This window comes from Capsicum annuum, unplaced genomic scaffold, assembly GCF_002878395.1.
Source record: "Capsicum annuum cultivar UCD-10X-F1 unplaced genomic scaffold, UCD10Xv1.1 ctg998, whole genome shotgun sequence".
NCBI classification, from domain to species: Eukaryota; Viridiplantae; Streptophyta; class Magnoliopsida; order Solanales; family Solanaceae; genus Capsicum; species Capsicum annuum.
Window position 1 is genome coordinate 212504 of NW_025896076.1, and position 16181 is coordinate 228684.

A 16181-nucleotide genomic window follows, 5' to 3' on the forward strand; every position below is an offset into this window, starting at 1 on the left:
GAGTGTGAGCTCTATTACGTGTCCTGGTGCAATGGGGAGGCATAACTTGTTTTTCTTAAAAGCAAGAGATCATTGATTAGGGGATAGATTAGACTCTGAATATGAACTAAATCAGAAAGAAGAAAAACATTTCTAAATGCCTAGTAGCCTCCTGCTTATAAGTGTTTCGTGCTACACACTCATAAATAAGAATCTACCCAACGCGATTTTGCAGACAACCTAGGCCCATGAACCATGCTTTGATACCAAGTTTGTCATGTCCCGAACTAGGTCCTGGCCATGAAGGATATCCTAAACACTGAGGGCCTGGAATGTCCCTCTCTCTCTCTTCTTAGCATGCACACATTCATGTAAATAAAGAAAATGTGGAAACATAATATTCTACGGAAACATGGTCAATTCTGAATTCAACAAAAGTATGAGAATTAAAAATCAACTATATCTAATAACATCTGACTCAGTCTAGAAAATTTGTACTACAAGAAAATCTGACAACTGTCTAAAAACTGGGGCAAGGCCCACAGTAGACCAAAATGATAATAAGGGATATAATCTAAAAGACAGGCCTTCTGGAATAGAGAAGGCTCACCAACTAATCACCGCAACTCTATCTGACAAATCTACTGCCTTTCTAGACTCCTAGACTAAGCCTTAGAACCTGGAGGGAGGAGGGGGGGTCAATATAGTTGTATTGGTATGCAATGAAATCCAAAATAAAGCTTATATGTTAATAAAATTATTTGGGAAACAACTTTTTCAAAACATTATACATCAAGTGTTTTACGAAACACATGGGCGCATTTCTGCAAAACATGTAACCTGCCTGTCAATGCAAGTTCTGATCTGTATATTACTTCGTCATGCTCTCGGTTCATTCATAAATCATAAAACATATGCATACATATATATATATATAATTTAAAATCAATTTGGGGAAGGTCAAAAGACCAAAACAATACCGTCAAGATTTAAAAAATATGAATGTATTCATAAATCTATAAACCACTTTCTTAAAATCATGATTTCTATGCATATGAGATTTTAAGAAAAACCCTACATACCTCAAAATAGGAAAACAATGGGTGTTTCTTGAAGCCTATGATCCGGGGATTTTGAATCTTCAATCGATTTCAAAAACCCACGGTTTAATCTTGAGTTTCTTGAAGTTCTTGTTTGAAGCTCTAGAGACGATTCTTGATGATTTTGATAAAGGTGGGTTAAGCTACTCAAATATACCCTAAATCCTTTGTTTGGATAGTATTAAAGGCTAGGGAAAAGTCAAAATTACCCTTAATGACTCCTAAATGGAACTGAAAATTTGAACTTAAAAACCCGATTTAGGGTGCCACACGACGCGCCACAATTACGGTGGTCCACTGGAATTCAACGAGTGGAAAATTGAGTGCCTCCGCAATGCACCACAGTTGCGGAGCCCCTCTGGAATTTGACAATTATCAATTTGACCCTCTCCACTGTAATACCCCATATTTTGGACTAGAATGAAAATTTGTCATTCATATGCGTGGATGTTTCAAAAGCCTCAAATCCTATATAAATTTAGTGTGTTAATCAATTATGTAGTGTGTGAATCTACTTGAGCATGAATTTAGATCATAGAGGTTACCTAACTCAAGTACAAGTTGAAAGCTTTCCTATTGTTCAAGTTTTAGTGAGCGTCAAAACTTGGGTCAACTTTATTCGATCATAACTCCTTGTATATATTGAATTAGAGGTCCTACTATATATAAAATAAAATATATTTGAATTATCTTTCCAATGATACCAATTTCGTCTATATGTAACACCCGAGAAAAAAGTTATGACTTTACAAAGTGGAGTACATTGCCTGACATAAGGTGTGCGATGCACAACATAAGATGTTCGATAAGGTGTACGACAAAACCCTAATATGTACGATAAGATGTACGACGCACACCCTAAGGTGTGCGATAAAGTGTGCAACGCATATACAGGTGTCCAAGTGACTTAAAAGTCCATTTTGGGGGCAAAAATTGTCCTTTTTCCATCCTTATATAATGCGTGAACATGGAATTAAGCCCTTATTTCACCAAAACATATTATATCTAAAAATACTCTTAATAACACAAGCTAGGATTTTAATAGAATATTCAAGCTCAAGCAATTTTCTCCATCAAACATCATGAAATTGAGAAAAAAGGTATGCGTATTGTTCATCCAAAGATTTCTTTCATTCGTGGAGTTCAAGAATCAAGCTTTGATTACTAAATCATGAATATTTTATGGTGATATGGTTGTATTAATGTGTTGTTTGTTGTTTGTGCTATAGAATGGGAATTTGATGAATTTTCATGAAGATTATGATCATGTAGTTGGAAACCATAAATTTGGGTGGATTAATGTGGTGTAAATTTGTGAATACACCTATGCCTTAAAGAGTAGATGGAAGGTGTTTGATAAAATACCTAAGAGACTAGAAATAATGCAATATAGCAAAGTAGAACCCAAATGACAAGTCCATGCTTTATCCCTTATGACTCAATATGAATTTCATGCAAATTGTTATGTATTGTGGTTGTGATATGGAATTCTCATGAAACTAGAACCATGCAAGTATGTACATGTTACATGCATTATCTTTCATGTTCAAGAATATGATAATCATCTGTAGTATGAAATCCCCTACTTATGATATTGTGAATTATGGACTCCATAATTATGATCAAGTCAGTCATGTGTGTTAGTTTCCTTCCATCAAGTCCTGGGGGTACTTGTACCCGAAAAATATAGTTGTGTGCCTAGAGCCATGATATTTTGTCACGATACTCTTAGTCAAGCCATGATCTATAGAATTTAGTTACTCATGTAACTCAGAAATTTCAGCAGTCTTAGTAGTTCAATAATCTCAGTTATGCTCTATTAATCTCGATAATCTCAGTTATGCTCAGTTAATCTCAGTAATATCAGTACCCAATAAATTATTTAATCTTTATAAGTCAGTACTCTCATAAATCTATTGAACTCAGTAGTATTCCATCAGTCACGGAACTCAGTAAGTTCAGTTAATCAATTTGGTTTAGTGTTTTTCAGATAGGAGTAGGATTCAGCACCTAGCCAGCCTAGGTATGGGGAATCACCCGCTAGTGAGGACAGAGATCTTTAGAAGCAATCCCTAAGTTCTAGAACTGCGTAGCCAGTGTAGGTATGAGATTTCACCCGTTAGATAGGACTGACATACTCATGGGTCACTCGTTAGCACATTTATATGTATAGGACTGATCCCAAGAGTCACCCACTAGATTAGGACTGACTCCACAGCAGCTGTCTTTACCAGTGGTGCGGTATTGACACCCTTCCAGTCAGGGCAGAGATTGGACCCCAGTCAGCTTAGCTTAGGGCATGTCGATTATATGAATACATGCCACAGTTACTATTTTAGTATCAATCTTCAGAGTAGAAATCAAAAATTAGGATTGTCCGATATAGTCATTAATCTTAATAAGGAACTTAGATAGTTCCACAGACTTAAAGACCACCCATCATAGCGGATTGGTGTCTCATTGAGTTATTCAGTATCAGTACATCTAGAGATCTCCCATCAGATAGGCTTGATCTTAATCTCAGATTCAGTTGAGTATTCTCATTATTAGTTCCAGAGATCACCCGTTATTTAGGCTTGATCTCAAGCTTAGTCCCTCTTAATCATTATTAGAAGATTTAGACTATTAGATACAGTCACTCGGTATCAGTTATATAGGTTAGGCTGATCATCATAGTTATATTAACTAAATCAGTTGTCATAGCTTACATTATTAGTATTCAGTTTTAGGACTATTAGACACGGTCAATCGGACCAGTTCTTCATAATTCAAACTGTCAGAAACAGTTATTCATCTATTCAGTATCTTAGTATTGGTAAAGTCATGATATTAGTAGTCAGTATCTAACCGAGTTCAGTAGCAGTTACGTATATATGTATGTATGTATATATGTATGTATTTGCACGTTCATATAAGTCTGCATATTCATGCATATAAACTTCACGCACTTAGCTTACCCCCGCGTATACTCAGTACTTTAGTTGTACTGACGCATTTGTGCTATGGTTCTTTCATTTATGTTACACCATAGGTTCTGAGGCATAGATTCAAGACCAATAGTATCAGTTCAGTTAGCAGTGAGTCCTCATCTTTTGAGGACATGATCATTACATTTGTTATTCCAGTATTCCAATTTATTGTCCGTTTAAGGATTTACTTGGAGACATGTTCCTTCAACTCGTTATTCAGACAGTTTAGAGGCTTTCAGATGATTAGAGAGTTTTTAGATTCAGACTTTGGTATTTTTAGCTTGTTTTGGTACTATGATACCACCTTATTCAGACATTTTATTGTTCAAGATTGAACCTTATGGTATTTTAGTTCATGTTTCCATATTTTTATATTTATATTATGTAGTTATAGGTACAGATATCAGTCATGGGTTAGCTTGTGGTCCTCTGTGATCATGAGCACCGTGTAGCATTCTAGTTTAGAAAATTGAGGCATTACAAACTTGGTATCAGAGCCTAAGGTTCAATAGAGTCCTAGGAAGTCTAAAAGATGCATCTAGTAGAGTTTTGTACATGCGTGTGTTATACACCACACCTATGTGTAGGAGGCTATGAGATGTTTTAGGAATAGTTTCTCTTCTTTCAGTATTCATGTCGTGCCAGTGAGCAATTAGATTTGTATAACTTGTTTTCTCATCCTTGCATCTATTCATGCTATCAAAAATCTCAGAGAATGTAACTATTTCAAGGTAGAACCTCCTAGTATTTGCAAGTTCACTCCATATCATGCATTAGTTTCAGACCCTCAAATTTTAGTTATAATCTAGATCATAGATGCCCTATTCATTACCCAGTATCTACGTAAGGTAAGCATTCTTAGAGGGACATAGCATCCCAAGGGGAGATACCCCACCTCCTCTTAACACTCTCATGTCTTAGATCTTTCAGTTTCTCCTTGCATAACAAATTCAGACTAGAATATAAGGTACTCATAAGTTGACCTTCAAGTTAGACCTGAGCTGTAAGTAAAGTATTCAGAGGTTAAGTTCAGTTCGTGATGTTCAGTCCATATGTCATGTAGCAGAATCAGTCATGTTCTAATATTTCAGTTCAATCTTAGTGCCTTTACCATTACATGTTCAATCGCATGTTTGTGAGTCATTTAAGCCATGTATTCACGCATCAGATATTCGTGGTCAACTTATCAATACTTTCAGTCATGCATTCACGTATCATGTTAGTGATATAATCATGCATCAGATATGCATGGATTCAGCTTATTAGTTATGCATCAGATATGCATTTTCAGTTTGAGAAACTCAGTTTATCATAACACTAAGTCCTACATTCATAAATCAACTACCCAAGCATCAGATATGCATGTATAGTATGATATGCTCAGTTTTTAGTCATGTCATCCATGAAATCATGTTCAGTTATTCATGCTTAGTACTCACGTAAGTTTTCTTTCTCCTCTTTTAGTCAGTCTCATTCGACGACGAATATTCCTAAGGGGGAGATATTGTAATACCGCATATTTTAGACTAGAATGAAAATCCATCATTCCTATGCGTGGATGTTTCAAAAGCCTCAAATACTATATAAATTTAGTGTGTTAATCAATTATGTAGTGTGTGAATATATTTGAGCATAAATTTAGATCATAGAGGTTCCCTAACTCAAGTACAAGTTGAAAGCTTTCCTATTGTTCAAGTTTTAGTGAGCGTCAAAACTTGGGTCAACTTCATTTGATCATAACTCCTGTTATATATTGAATTAGAGGTCTTAATATATATCAAATGAAATATCTTTGAATTAGCTTTCCAACGATACCAATTTTTTCCAAATCCAACACCCGAGCAAGAAGTTATGACTTTGCAAAGTGGAGTACATCGCCTGACATATGGTGTGCGACGCAAAACCTAAGATGTGCGATAAGGTGTGCAATGCACACCCTAATATATGCGATAATATATGCAATGCACACCCTAAGGTTTGCGATAAAGTGTGCGATGCACATGTGGGTGTCCAGATGACTGAAAAGTCTGCTTTGGGGCAAAAATAGTCCTTTTTCCACACCTATATAAAGCCTGAACACGGAATTAAGCCCTTATTTCACCAAAACATATTCTTTCTCTCAAAATCCTCTCAAGAACACAAGCTAGGGTTTAATAGAATATTCAATATCAAGTAATTCTCTCCATTAATCTTCATGAAATTGAGAAAAAAAGTATGTGTAGTGTTCATCCACATATTCCTTTTGTCCGTAGTGTTCAAGAATCAGTGGAGTTCAAGAATCAATCTTTGATTACTAAATCATGAAAATTTTGTGCTGATATGGTTGTATTCATGTGTTGTTTGTTGTTTGTACTATAGAATGGGAATTTGATGAATTTTCATGAAGATTATGATCATGTAGTTGGAAACCATGAATTTGGGTGGATTAATGCGGTGTAAATTTGTGAATACACCTATGCCTTAAAGAGTGGATGGAAGGTGTTTGATACAATACCTAAGAGACTAGAAATCATGCAATATAGCGAAGTAGAACCCAAATGACAAGTTCATGCTCTATCCCTTATGACTCAATATGAATTTCATGCAAATTATTATGTATTCTTGTTGTGATATGGAATGCTCATGAAAGTAGAACCATGCAAGTATGTACATGTTACATGCATTATCTTTCATGTTCAAGAATATGATAATCATGTGTAGCATGAAATCCCCTACTTATGATATTGTGAATTGTGGACTCCATCCTTATGATCAAGTCAGTCATGTGTGTCAGTTTCCTTCCATTGAGTCTTGGAGGTACTTATACCCAAAAAATATAGCTGTGTGCCTAGAGCCATGACATGCTGTCACGATACTCTTAGTCAAGCCATGATCTATAGAATTCAATTACTCATGTGACTCAAAAATCTCAGCAGTCTCAGTAGTTTAGTAATCTCAGTTATGCTCACTTAATCTCAGTAATCTCAGTTATGTTCAGTTAATCTCAGTAATCTCAGTACCCAGTAACTTCAGTAATCTCTATAAGTTAGTACTCTCAGAAATCTCATGAACTCAGTAGTATTCCATCCGTCATGGAACTGAGTAGGTTCAGTTAATCAGTTTAGTTCAGTGTCTTTCAAATGGGAGTAGGATTTAGAACCGAGCGAGCCTAGGGATGGGGACTCACCCGCTAGTGAGTATTGAGATCCTTAGAAGCAATCCCTAAGTTCTAGAACTACATAGCCAGTGTAGGTATAAGATGTCACCCATTAGGTAGGAATGACATACTCAGGGGTCACCCGTTAGCACATTTATATGTATAGGATTGATCCCAGGAGTCACCCACTAGATTAGAACTGAGTCTATAGTAGCTTTCTTTGCCGGTGGTGTGGTGTTGACGTCCTTCTAGTCAGGGCAGAGATTGGACCCCAGTCAGCTTAGCATGGGGCATTTTGGTTACATTAATACATCCCAGAGTTACAGTTTCAGTATCAGTCTTCAGAGTAAAATTCAGAAATTAGGACTATCAGATACAATCATTAATCTCAGTAAGGAACTCAGATAGTTCCACATACTTGAAGACCACCCGTCATATAGGCTTGGTCTCTCATTGAGTTATTCAGTATCATTACTTCTAGAGATCTCCCATCAGATAGGCTTGATCTCAATCTTAGATTCAGTTAAGTATTCTCATTATTAGTTCTAGAGATCAACCGTTATTTAGGCTTGATCTCAAGCTTAGTCACTCTTAATCATTATTGAAAGACTTAGACTATTAGATACAGTCACTCAGTATCAATTATATCGGTTAGGCCGATGATCATAGTTATATTAGTTAAATCAGTTGTCATAGCTTACGTTATCAGTATTCTATTTCAGGACTATTACACATGGTCAATCTGACCAGTTCTTCATAATTCGAACTGTCAGAAACAATCATTCATCTATTCAGTATGTTAGTATCGATAAAGTCATGATGTCAGTATTAATACTTAGTAGTCAGTATCTCCACGAGTTCAATAGTAGTTACGTATGTATTTATCTATTCTCACGTTCGTATTAGTCTGCATGTTCATTCATATAAATACCATGCACTTATCCTACACCCACATATACTCAGTACTTTAGTTATTCTGACGTATTCGTGTTATGGTGCTTTCATTTATGTTACACCATAGGTTCTGAGGCGCAAGTAACAGACCAGCAGTAGTAGTTCAATTAGAAGTGAGTCCTCATCTTTCGAGGACATGATTATTACATTTATTATTCTAGTATTCCAGTTTATTTTAAGTTTAAGGAGTTAGTTGGAGACATGTTACTTCAACTCCTTATTCAGAAAGTTTAGAGGCTTTTGGATAATTACAGAGTTTTCAGATTTAGACTTTTGTATTTTTCATCTTGTTTTGGTACTGTGATAGCACCTTATTCAGATGTTTTATTGTTCATGATTGAACGTTATGTCCTTTTAGTTCATATTTCTGCATTTTTAAATGTATATTATGCAGTTACTGGTACAGATATCAGTCATGGGTTAGCTTATCGTCCTCTGGGGTCATGAGCACCGTGTAGCATTCCGATTCAGAAAATCAGGGCATTACATCCACGACGCGCTAGACACCAAAATGACGATGTTTACGACCGGAACTTTAAATTATTCACAACTTCTTCACCGAGGGTCTACTCTGGATGAATCTTATATCGTTAAAAAGATGATTCTGTCATCTACATAATAAAAGGTTGAAATCTAGGAAATTCCATACGAAAATTAATTTGGATCATTCTAGAAGATAATTCTTAGATTTTTCATGGATGGAATTTAGCTAAGAAGACGTCAGGGTGTTACATTTATAAGCATGAGGCTACTAGGTATTTAGGAATATTTCCCTTTCTTCATGTTCTAGTTCATGCTATGGGGTCAGAATGTTCCTCTTTTGTCCTCGAATTCTTGTTATGGTGTTGCCCATATGAAAGCAAAGTTATCCTAATTCTTTCCTTACCTTCATTTTTTCAGATATGTCTCATTGTTGAGGTCATTCAAGTGCAGAAGTCTAGAATCTAAATAGTATGGTACTTTCTGATTGATGTTATATAAGATTTTAAAATTTTGTAAGGACTTGAGAAGAGTCCGCTAGTGCTTAAGAGTGGATTGACTCTAGTGCAAACTTTGGTTCTAACGAAATTGTGCTTTTAAGCCTGCATTATTAAGTGTATTTGGTCCTTTTTAAAAATTTATGTTGTAGATGTCATACATAAGAGAGGGTGATGCATAGAAGAATGTTGGAACTGTATTTCCACCTGAGTAGGAGTATAAGTTAAGTGTCGGTGTCATGACCTATTGGTAGTGATGTTGGACCAAGAAGTTGGTGATGTGAAGTCACAAAGTTAGAAGTCATAGTGAGGGTGACTTTTGTGTAAATAAATATTTTTGTTAATTAACCAGTGTTTGATGATGATTTACCCCTTTATAGTGATAGACTAATGTGGTAGCTAGTAGCATGTGTGTATTGTATGGTAGTCTATGGGGGAAGTGTTTGACTCAGATTTTTATTTATACAGAGTAAGATGTCTATTCTTAGATTATTGATTGTTATTGTCAAGTTTCTAACTATTGTAATCTTGTTATCATTGTATTGTTGAAACTAAAAGTCTAGTGAAGCCATTTGGGACTCTTTCGATTCACTAGCATAGTTGATTTATTATACATTTCATCTTCTTTGTCAAAACACAAAAATAAAAGTCTAGTGAAGCCGTGTGAGGCGTATTTCGAGTCAATATCAACTTGTTATTCTTGTATTGGTTGGAACTAGTGGTTTAAAAGCATAATGGCAAGAAAAGTGGTAAGGATAATTTATTGAATATATGTATAGCCAAATATTTTTGCATGAGATTGAGTTGGTAATGAAGTGATATGTCCTTGTGTGTTAGTTTAGTAGAAGCTAGAGGAGTTTTATTAGTTAAAGCGAATTGTTGTTTGTTTGAAGTATGAAAATGGCTAGATTAGCCAGTAAGTTATAATTATAGACTCATGTTTGTTTGTGGATTTTGAAGGTAGTCTAAATATATGCTTGGGTAAGTAATCATGATGCGAGAAATCCATATAAGTATAACCGCCCAATTTTCTGAATCGAAATGCTACACGGTGCTTATGACCCCGAAGGAAAATAACCTAACCCATGACTGATATCCGTACCTGTACATTGCATAATATATATGTAATAATGCAGAAAACATGAACATGTAGTTCATAAGGTTCAAATGAATAAAGGATATATCAAAACATAACATCCGTGTGGGTGAAAAATACCCAAAACAACTAAAGTCTGAAATAAATCTGAACTAAATCTGAAAGCCTCTAACTACTGTCTGAATAAGGAGTTGAAGGAACATGTATCCAACTAACTCCATAAACAAAAAACAATAACTGAAGTAATAAATGAATCAGATCATATAGTCCTCGAATGAAGAGGACTCACTATAACTTTGTATACTGGATTGTGACTGCTACTGTTGTTCTAGAACTCATGTCTCTGAACCTATGGTGTAACATGAAAAGAAAGCACCACAGTGCAAATGCTTCAGTACAACTGGAGTACTGAGTATACGAGTGAGGTAGGCTAAATGCAAAGGGTTTACATGCATGAACAATGCAAACTGACTAACTGATATAAACGTAAGAGTAAAAACAAACACACATAGTAACTGAGATCGTGAGTACGTGATATCAAGATCTGTACACTAATACATGGTTTACTGATAACTAACATAACTGAAACAATAGTTCTGATAAATTGGGTAACTATGTCTGACAGTCTTGAATCTAGTGGAACTATCTGAGTTTCGTACTATAACTGAATTTGACTGTATTTGATAGTCTCGGTATACTAATATCTGAAGAAATATCTAATTTCTTTTACTAAGATTGAGTCTAAAATTATGGGAGGTAGTTGTTTAACTGACATGCCCCATATGTGCCATTACGGCTTAGCTGGGGTCCAATCAACATGTAAGCAACCCTTATATAATAGGTAACTCTAGTGAGAATGGTGGAAACCATCATAGAACAGGTTAAGCCACCTCATATACCATCATATAGCCGGCTATGATGTCTCAAGCTATGCTGGCTACATAGTTCAGGAACGCAAGGATGACAGCTAAGAATCACACCCTCATATAATGGGTGAGTTGCCATCCTTGGGTTCATTCAGTGCTGACTCCTACTCCCATCTAAGAGACTGATCATAATTTACTGACTGTGCATGGACTGAGTAACTGACTTTTGTTGACTAACAGAATAGTACTACTATCTGAGATTTTACTAGGATCATAAGATTTGTGAGGTTTCCTGAGTCACATGACTGACTGAGTTCTATAGATCATGGCTTGACTGAGAATATCGTGACAACATGACATGGCTCTAGGAACATAGCTATATTTTTTGGGAACAAATATCCCCAGGACTCGATAGAAGAAAACTAACACACATGACATGATTTGATCATAAGATTGGAGTCCACAATTCATAAAATCATAAGTAGGGGATAATATACCACATGTAGTTTTGAACATCTTGTGGATAGTAGGGAGTGCATGGAATATATATATCATGTACATACTATATCACTCAATTATCATAAATGCTTCACATCACAACAATAGCAACAAAACAATTGCATGGAACTCATATTGAATTGTATAGTTAACAGGGACTTGTCATGAAGCTAATATGGGACCATGTAAACATGAAATTCCTAGCATTGTAAGTATTTTATCAAACACCTTGCATGCACTCTTTAAAGCATCGGTATGTTCATAAATTTACATCACATTAAACCACCCAAATTCATGGGTTCCAACTACATGATAAAAACCATCATGAAAATTCATCAAATCACTACTCTATAGCATAACCACAACCACCAACATGAATACAATCATATCACCACAAAAAAATCATGATTTAGTATTTAAAGATTGATTCTTGAACTCCACGGATGAAAGGAATCCGTGGATGAACACTACACATACCTTAGATATAAGATCCATGAAAATTAATGGTGAAATTCTTTGAATCTTGAAGATCCTTTGAAAACCCTTTGGGTTTCTTGAGAGAATTTTGACAAAAGAGAGTATAGTGTGGTTGGATTGGGCTAAATTCCATGTTTATGGAATATATAGTGGTTGAAAGATGACCCAAATACCCCTCTAGATGCGTCATTTAAATTTCAGTGAAAATTACCCGATTTGGGCCCCGACGCGATACGGAGACATCGTATTGCCACCCATTTGTGACTTGGAAACTCACCGCAATGAACTGGAATCATGGAGAGAAACTCAAAATTGACAAATGTCATTTTGTCTTACGGCGCGACGAGCCACTGACTGAAATGATGCTGCTGAAACTTTAAATTGCCATAACTTGTTCACCGAGTGTCCATTTTAGGTAAATTTGGTATCGACGAAAAGCTTATTCAATTATAAAAAATTTTAAGAATATGAATATGTGAAAATACCACCTATATAACAAGTTATTCTCGTTCAAGGATGACCTATATGAAATCACACACGAAAACTTGGTAGATTCAAAAGTTCTTAGCTTGGCTTACTCTAAGTGACTCTTATAAACATGCTTAACACATCATAAGCTCAATTATCACTATGATGATGATCATAATTCATGTACTCAAACATGAATCACAGGATAGGAGGTTTTATATAAAGGAACAATGGTTCATTTTCTAGCTTAGAAATATACGAGGTATTACAATAAGTAGATAAGATTGTATGGGGTTATAATGTAAGGTTAAGGTTGGACATGTCTATTATGTGACTTTACCCCCTCTTGACCATCAATTCATTGGTAGTTGTAAGCTAGTACTGCTTGTGAGAAGGTGTGTATAAGATTTTTGAGGTATTTGGGTAGAATGTCCCAATTTGATGGACTAGTATATTATGTTGCATTCATCATTGGTGTAGACGATTCATGCTAGACTATGGGATTGAATTAAATTATAGAATATGCATGTAAGAATAGTAGCTTAATATTAATGATGGATGTTTTGTAAGAATTGTGTATAAGGTTGGGTTGAAAATCATGTTTAGTACTAGACATTAAGTTTGAACAGTTGATGTCCATGTGGGCGGATGTGATAATTTCATGGTTAATGATACCAGTTATATGGAAGTGATCTAATAGGCTTCAACGGTGTATTTAATGGCTTAAGTTTATTCGATTCATAATGAAGTATAATGTTGTATGTATGATGTAGAAGTATGCCCAAGGTGATATGAAGTTGTGACATTTTTAAGACTATTACATATTGCATGTGGCTATTAGTACTGTTGAGTTGCTAGGTGGAGAAAAACTAGTAGATGGTATATGGAGTTCTAAATAGCCATGTTAAGGTGTTTGGATTGGTAGTGTTGATTTTTTTTTATCTTGATTCTTATAGTAGAGAGATGTAAGTTTGGAGTCGCGATATTGGTAGGCTATGTTGGAAGTAGTATGATTTATAGAAAGCTTGGTAATATCTATTTTAAGTGTTAGAATCTAAGTTTGAATTTTTAAAGATTGGACTGACAGAAATAAGAGTTGAAGTGCTAGAGGGTGTGCACTCCAACTATGGGGATACTCATGAATATCCGAAGTTAGTAAGTGTTTAAGTATTATATGATGTCTATTGGTGGCTATAGAATAATAGAGTCTATCCCAGAAGGTAATATTACCAGTGGGTTTTCCCTTTTCAGGTATGGTCATTCGGGTTAAGTTCTATGATATGCGTGTATGGTTGTTTTTCAGACCCTAGAGTGCAGTAAGTATAGAATGAATGTATAGAATGAATGAATGAATGAATAATCAAGTTAGACTCTCAGATTCTAGTAGTGATGTCAGTAAGATATAGAACATGAGGAAGTGAGGGTGAGACTCAACCCATTCTTATCCTAGAATTTTTCGGTGATCCCAATACCTACTCATGCCTTAAGATTTAGTTCCATGATCATAATTCATATCCATGCATATGATAGAGAATCATGTACTCTTCCAGTCCGTTTATGAGGGGTCCCAATTCATTTAATAGTTGTAATCACATTTCATAAGTTGTGAACTCAAAAAACAAAAATTTGAGGTCATGCAGCTCATGACTCATGTACTCACACTTTATAGTGTGCTCAGTTTCTATAACTCATGCTATACTCTTAATGATTGGCAAAATTCATCTTATAGCCCTGTATGTCCTCAATTCAGATTTACTTTGATAAATCCCTGATGTTGATTTGCTATTCCTCAAGCCTCAGTTAAGTGTCAAATCTCATACAATATCCTTCCTTGCTTCAAGGTTTTATGTTCTTGGGGAGCATGTGGGGGTTATATTGATAGTGGTTTAGAGAATATATGAAGTGTATCTTCTTGGGTGTTTTTCTTGTAATTTATATGTGGTTATAAAGATAGGCTTGAATGAGATGTTGAGATTTTAGTGAAGGAAAGCAATATGCACTAGTGAACCCATAGTAAGAGATCAGAGTTTTTCACTAAAGTGGTAAGGCATGATATGCTTAGGGTGTGAACTTTAAAATGATATGGAAGGTTGAATCATATGGTTTAGACTAGTATGGTGGTGCGGAATGTTGTATTTTTGTGACTTGGAGTTAGGCTTGATCATAGTGAAAGGATTTAAGCTACCTTAGACATTAGTAGAAAGGTTTATAAATGCCTATATGAGAATAATAGGTCGAATCAAATGAGTATGGTAGTTAAGCAGAATAGTATAGTTAAAGGATATTCGACAAGTATGCTAAGCTTGAAAGTAAGAAGTTTTATTGCCTAAGGCCTGATAATTCTATCCTAATTTCTGAGTTATATATCTATATTTCATGTTATAGAGTAGTGTCATTGTTGTGATTCCTTAGTTGGATGTCTTGTGTAACTCATGCCTAAGATTATTTACCACCCCTAATGATATTAGCACTTCTTTACAAAGAGTTTTGAAGAGATACTCCAGTTAAGTATAAGGCCCCAGTATAATCTAGTCTGTTTAGCTAGTAATTCAGTCTAATAGTTAGGAAGACAAGTTACAGTGGTTTTCCTCCTTTTCACCTCATTCTATTATTCAAAGTCTCAGGCTTATGTCCATCCCAAGAGATAATCTATTCTATCCATGTAAATTGCAAATTCAGTTCAATCCAAGTATCATGTTTCAGATTCAGCTATTTAGTCATGACTCAGTTTATAAGAGTTCAGAGCATAATCTCAAATACTTTCAAGTATTTTAGCTCAGGCAGTATAATACCCTGGTACGATCTAAGTCTTGTTGCCTCAGGATTCATACTTGCATAAGTTATCACTTCTCAATTCAATGTGTGTGATTGGATCATGAACATTCCAAGGATATTTAAACTCTCAACATGAATCAGCTTCTTGAAGCAAGTAAAGTCAAGTCAGCTCAGAATTCAGTTTCATGATAGAAGTTTAAATTTTTCAAATCAGATATATTCTTTCTTAGAGGACACATTATGTCCGCGTTATTCCATACCCTTAAAACTTCCACATTCCTACCCATCATTAGGGGACGAATGATCACAAGGGGGAGATAATATAACACCCTGCATTTTTGAACTAGAAATTGAATCATCGTTGTAACACCCCGCAAGAATACTCTATGTGTTAGCTCCTATTAGTATACTCATAGAATTGAAAAGAGTAGAAATTTTTTTCTAACTGTTAAAAGGGACTTAGAATCATTTTGTGTTTCCAATCTTTGGTGATTTTATTTTCGACCTTCCCAACCTCCGTTTCCTGATATTTTTTGTTGATATCCGATGGGGTAAGTAAATAGTACGTCTTAGGTGCATTCCGGGTGCATTTAAGTGAAATAACTTACTGGTTTGAAATGCTCCAGCATTTCGGGCGCATTTTAGGACCCAATTTCAGGGTCAACTTTCAATGATCATAACTTCCTGTATATAATGAACTAGGTGATCTGATATATATCAAATGAAAGAACTTTGAGTTTCTTTTCAATGCAATTATTTTCATCCAAATCTAACATCTAAGTTTGAGTTATGTCTAATTCACTTCAGCCTATCAGCCTGTCAACTGAGCGACAACTGCGACCTTGTTTCTTTTCTTAGGGGTATTTTAGTCCTTTCACCCACCCCC